This window comes from Atta colombica, unplaced genomic scaffold, assembly GCF_001594045.1.
Source record: "Atta colombica isolate Treedump-2 unplaced genomic scaffold, Acol1.0 scaffold274, whole genome shotgun sequence".
Lineage (NCBI taxonomy): Eukaryota > Metazoa > Arthropoda > Insecta > Hymenoptera > Formicidae > Atta > Atta colombica.
The window spans coordinates 2,005,499-2,012,121 of record NW_017259375.1 but is presented as its reverse complement, the minus strand read 5'-3'; the positions used below and the strand labels follow the sequence as shown (position 1 = coordinate 2,012,121).

Below are 6,623 nucleotides of genomic sequence, written 5' to 3'. Positions count from 1 at the left end.
TATATATATATATGTATGAGTGCGTGCGTGTATCCTTTGTCCCACGGCGGTGTGGTAATCCGACTTGTGTACCTCCTGTACCGGCGTATACCGGGGGTAGAAGCGAGACGAAGAGGCACGTAGTGAAAGAGAAGGGGAGTCGCACGAAGGCGGCAAAAGCCGAGCGCACTTTATTATTTACGTATCCACATTGGCCGGCGAGAGAAGGAACAGGCACATTCGCTCACTTCATTCGTATGAGGAAAAGAAAAAAAGAAACGGACGGATATACGACGACACTCCTCCGGCACGTATAACACACTCTCACCAATTACACCGCCAGGCTACGTGCGGTCACGCACGTATACACATATACGTTATATTACACACACACATGAACACTCTACTCTTGTGGCTCGGCTGCGTCGGCCGAGAATGCCCGAACGGCTCGCCGAAGGGGCTCTCGTGAATGCGAGAACAGAAGCACGCGGTGGCCCCAACGCACACACAACGTAATTCACGCTCCGATTTAATCGTAATCGCAAACAGACGCGAGGGATTGTCGTAAGGCTTGTTGTCTCCTCGCTAATCACTTATCGTGTCGCGTCGCGAGGATATTTTCGGCGTCGCGTCACTCGGACTGTCTCGCACGCCGCGTCATAACGGCTTGAACGTTTGGCGTTCACTGAGTCAATGCCTGCCCCTTCCATTGCACCCGATGCTGCCATCACCGTTACCACCACCATCGCCGGTTACACTACTACTATTGCAATGCTGCCGGCAACGCTACTACCACAACTGTAGAGCGCGTGGTTAGCGTGATAGCCGCATTTGTCAAAATGATTCTTTCCTCAAGGGGAATATCGTTACAATTGCGGTTCATGTGGTATTGAATTCAGTATACAATTGCAACATGGAAGATTATATACCTTTTCATGTACATATAGAATATCATATCGAAATAAAAATTATTGTTATCATATTATTGTCGATAATCATATTCCTTTTTGAATTATCGATAATCCTATCATATTTCTTTTTAAATATGACTCTTTAGCTTATGAACTTAATGTAATTAGTTTTTAAATTTCAAGGCAGTATTACTAAACACTTCGTCTTATTGTTTGTGCAATCTCATATGTTGTGTTTTATCCTTTTGTTATATTTATTTTATATTTATTTTAACAATAAAATTATTATCATTATTATTATTATTATTATTATTATTATTATTATTATACATGACGTATAGGTACATAGTGAGTGCAAAGTATTCATACAGGAGAGATAGCTTTTTTAAAAAAACATTTTTAGAGAAAGTAAACATTAATTAATAATTTGTTAACAAAAAATAAAATAGATCGTACATTTTTCAAAATTAGTTTTCCTAAAAAAGTAAACTAATTAAAATATATTATTATTTTAATAATTAACAAAGATGAAAAATTCATTATTTAGACGTATAAAAAGTATTCATGTAGTCAAGAAATATTTAGCTTTTCAAATAATTATTTTCGCGAAATGTTCTGTTTATTTATGTTTATGCTGAAACAATGTTATCATGTACCACAAATAAGTAATTAATATTTATTTTCTAAAAATAAGGTTTTTAAAAAAATATATTTTCCTTCCTACATAAAAGGTTTTTTTAACTCACTTGTTTCATAATTAAAAAAAATTAAATTCAAATAAAGAAATTATAAATGATTATTTAAAATCAAATAAATTTTGCAATACTCTAAAAAAAATCTTAATCGAAAGAAATTAGATATCAATAAATTAAATAAATTTTAATCCACAAATCGATACAATTAATTCATTCATTATTATAATAATGATATAAAAAATCGGGAATTTCATTCTTTTATTATATCGTTCGTGCATTATTATTATTAAATCATTTTTTAATTATTGTTACTACTAAATTTTGTTTCTAATTCAATTAATATTATATAAATATAATAATAATAAAAATTCTCCCGATTTTTTTCTGAAAGTATGAACGGGAAAAGACCGTTTATGTTTTCAAGACATTACCGGACACGCGCGGTCGTTACACACGCAGGCCTTACACATGTTCATTTATATGTTATATGACGCGGTCGGACGATAAACCGCGCGTTTATGGCGCCGTAGTCTATCCATTAGTCTTCGCCGAAAACTGTGAAACTCGCGATGACTCCGTGCCAGGAATTCGGGCGATGAATTTCGCACGAGTCCGGCCAGAAATAGCCTCGGGGGAGAAGCGAAAGGAAAACGCGTGACAAAGAGACGATTCAAAAGGAATCGTTCTACCAGCGCCTATTCATCGGTACGACTAATTGCGCGATCTTTTGAGAAGCCAAGCTGTGTGGCGGTGCAGCACACGCTCGCAAATGACTCGGAACCAAAAGACACGTTCCCCTTATGGACTAGCTACTCGGTTCGTCAACATTTTTGAAATTCAAATCACACGCAGCCTCGGGAGATAATAGTTTCGCATTCGCGCCACTCATTTACCGCTAAACTCGCTTACCTAACTTCGACTTTTTTACGAAATCAAAGACTCCAACACACTACACAGTAATATTCTGCAGAATACTCGGTAAATATTAACAGTATAACTCTAAAACAATAAAATCTCTGAATGCGACTATCTGTATAATCGACTAATAAAATACAAAGTTATATTTTGTAAGAGACGAGAATCGATGGTTGTATTGTCGGACAAATATATGATTCTCATTAATATCAAATATTTATTTGATTTACTTATACATTAAAAATATGATGACATTAAAGAAAATTAGTGAAAAATATAAAAACAGTGTAATAAATGTAATGTATCACATAGTAAAAATTTTATATTTGTATTAAAAATATAGTCATTAAAATCTTGTTAAAATTGTGTGTTAAATTTTTAATATTTTACAATTTTTAACCGAGTGTTAATTTAAAATAATGTAAGCATATTATTTGAACATTTTATGTTAAATTGATATTTCTTATTGTAATACAGTTAAATAACACAATTTATGAATAAGTGAACAAATAACATAAAAACGTAGTTTTAAAACATAAATTTCATGATAAATAAGTAAAAGGTGAATGTTTGTTAATTTAACATATTAAAAATTTACTGAAAAAATATATTTTCACAATTTATTTCGAAACTGTATAAAAATGTTACAATTAATCTTAATCTTTTACATAATATTTGTGTTACTTTCTAACATGTTGTATTGAATTAACATAAAAATTTGGGTAAACCCGTGAAATGTGTTAAACTTGACATAAATTTTCCAACTATGCAGATATACAAAAAACCTGACATTGACCATCTCTCTGTATATCTAATACATCTTAAAGAGAAAAGGTTGGACGTTTTTTTCTCATTTTGCTCACATACAGATGTATAATTACTGTTTGTTGTAAAAAAATAGTATTATGACTTTTTTGTCCTCTTTTTGTTTGTTTTTGAACTTTTATCGAATATATCTTATAAAAAATATATAGTATCTATCTGGATGCGTTCCAAATTACACATGAAGAGGATGAAATATAATTTTATTTTTTTTTTTATTCTTCAATGAATAACAAGGACAAATGCATTATGCACTTTGTGGGTAATTTGGAACGCATCCTGTGGTTATAATAATATATAAACAATCGACAGTCTAATAACAGACGTATTTAAAAGTGAATGTACGCTGTTGTCATTATGAAGCATGAAATTTGAAATGTATCTAAAATTAGATATCTGAGTTATTTGTATTTGAATTATATCTTGGATTGTGCGATCGATTATCTGCCGGATATGATTAATAATTTTATCTTAATAGTCCAATAGCAGATTATTGAAAATATGACTGGATAGTAATAGAGGTATCCTTCGATCCTTTTTAGGACCAGGTATATATCCGATACCTGAACCTAAATAGAGGTCGAGTCTGCGAAACAAAGGGGAGCTGTCGGGAACGCTAATAGCTTGTAATCTGAGAATAAAGCCGTATACAAAAGTCAACTTTTACCAATACTAAGTGGGATTATATATGAAATTTTTTCATTCTCTCTCTCTCTCTCTCTCTCTCCCCCCTTCCTTCTCTTTTAAAATTCTAAGCTTCAACTATTAAATTTAATAGTTGTTAATCAATTAAATAAAATATAGATAAACAAAATGTAAAAGAGAGAGAATATAAAAATGGAATGTGTTAAAATATAAAAATAAAAGAAATATTCTAATTAAAATATCATAATTAAATAATCATAAAATTTTCATGCGATTAAATAATCATCATACTTTCTATTAATATTAATCAATTGAAAATTTATGGACAAAAGAGAATCACGCGCGGTTGCTTTAATAACATCCAAGAAGATCAAATTACACGGACCTGTTTTAAGGCTCTCCTCGCTTTTACGGTCTCCACCTCGCGCAGTTTTGCGGCCTATAACGCTTCAAATGCGAAAGGCGTATTTGACCATTAAACGCCGCGAGTAAAGTGTGGAAAAATATGCGCGAGCGGGGCGCAACGGTGAAGAAATTGCACGCGAAAACCTCCGAGCGTCCGTAAACGAGCGGAAAAGTTTTATGCTCTTTCTCCTCCTCTGCATCGCGCACGTGTACGAGAAGAGAAATGCATATCCGCGGAAACACACCGCGCTCGGGGAAACGTGAAAGTTCGTAGTTGGCGCACGTATCCGAAGGCTTGAAAAATATGTGGGCTCGCGGGCCCTGCCAGCAAAAGCAAGCTTCTCAACGACGACGTTCGCGGAAAATAAGCACGCTCATCGTAGGCGACGGCGACGGTCACTTCTCTAACAGTGTTTCACTTCTCGCCACGTTGCACTTTTAACGAGGCATTTATCACTATTCACTAGAAATTCCGCTACGTTTTGCCTTGCACGTATTAAACGTGAGATTTTTAACACGTAATGTATCATCACATCCATATTTTTTATATAATACTGTCTATATAGTATCAAATAACATGGCAATATATTTATTTCAACCAAAAATCTGACAGTTTCGTTGAGAGATTTTTACCTACGTGGATATTATACATATAAAATAATTCAAATGCAACGATATACATTTGCTATGACAACATAATTAAAAAAAACTGTCATTTTTAATTGTTTGCAAAAAGGAATATAAAGAAAAAAAGGGAATATAATTTAAAAACATATACTTTCTTATTCCTTTACAATTAATTATAATTATCTCAAAATTGCAATTCAAAAATAAAATTACGAATTTTGACGATTTAAAATATTTGAAACTTATTGTCAGAAAAAAATCTGTTTTTTTAGTCGTGCCATTGTTGTAGCAAATAATGAGCGATATTTATATGTTAAAATACCACGGATGCATATATTTATTGTTACAGACATATGCATTACATTACAATTAGACTTAGTAAGTCATTGTTATGTAAATCTGTGTGTTTCACAATATTTGCCTGGATTTCTTGCAATCCCGCGCGAAACGTGTCGGTGCCTTTGCAACACTCCTTAAATCTCAGACAGCATTCTCACGCCGATAACCCAGTAATGTTTATCTTTGCACTTAGAAGTGCACACGCTACCTCTTTATGAAGTATCGTTAGCACACTAAAAGGCCTCAGGTTGCCATAGTGCATCCGTATGGCGGAACATCTCGTCTCAGTGAATTGTCCTCAGGCCATAGTGACGGAAGAATACAAAAGAGATCTCGCATTGACAAGAATTCACTGCCGACCCTCGACAATTACGCATTAGACCTACATATATAGAACACCTGGTGGATCGATACGAGGAAGAGACAGACCCTTCTTCGTCACGTTTCGCCTTCGGTATATTCAAATAAATTCGGCACGCCAACGACAAAATCTCCAAAATCTCGCATGACAATTAAATCGATTTTCATTTATTTCAGCGTATTAACGCCGAGAATAAAAAAGAAAACAAAATCAAGATACGTTTAACTTTAGAAAGAATTTCCAGTTTTATAAAAATTTTTCGATAAAAATAAAAAATATTCTACATAAAAGAAATATTTCCTTTTTGTCTCAGTTAAATAACTTCTCGGTGCTAAATAATTAATAGATATAAAACGATGTTTTATAACATGTTTTCGCAACATTCTCAACTCGCAAAAGTGCCTGCAAGAGGAAAATTTGTGTTTGGCGTGACAAGATACGACTACGTTAAAAATCCGTTATTTTTTGAAACGGTGAAAGAGAGCGACAACAATAAATCAATATCTAGTAAGCATTACGGACGTATCTCGCATTCGATGACAATCCAGCTTATCGCTATTCACATAGTTCGCGACATAACATATCGCATATCGATAATAATATCTGCCAAACCAATAATATCTATTCTTAACTACGGATTGTTTGTTTGGCTGTAGTTACATCAATTTAATAAAGAGAAATAGCTAAGCCGACAAAGAGAGCGATTTGACTCCCTTGGTTAGCATGGAAGAAACGCAAGTACAAGTATCTTACGTCAGTCTGTCATTTTCTGGTCGTTGAATGAAGAAAAATAAGCAAAAATAAATAACAGTGAAAATCTCTCAATATCAAATCTCTTATACATCTTTTCTTCTTTTTTTTTAATATATATGTATATTAAAAATAATATATATATTACATGTTGTAAAAAGAGAAAAAAAGGAT

General features: G+C 33.3%; 1 protein-coding gene across 4 annotated transcripts in view; it reads right to left on the bottom strand.

Annotated features, from left to right (window-relative positions):
- The window catches only part of LOC108689671 (zinc finger protein 608-like), a 246,952-nt gene that overhangs the window by 121,402 nt on the left and 118,927 nt on the right, over positions 1 to 6,623 (bottom strand). The gene's annotated exons all lie outside the window — the stretch shown is intronic.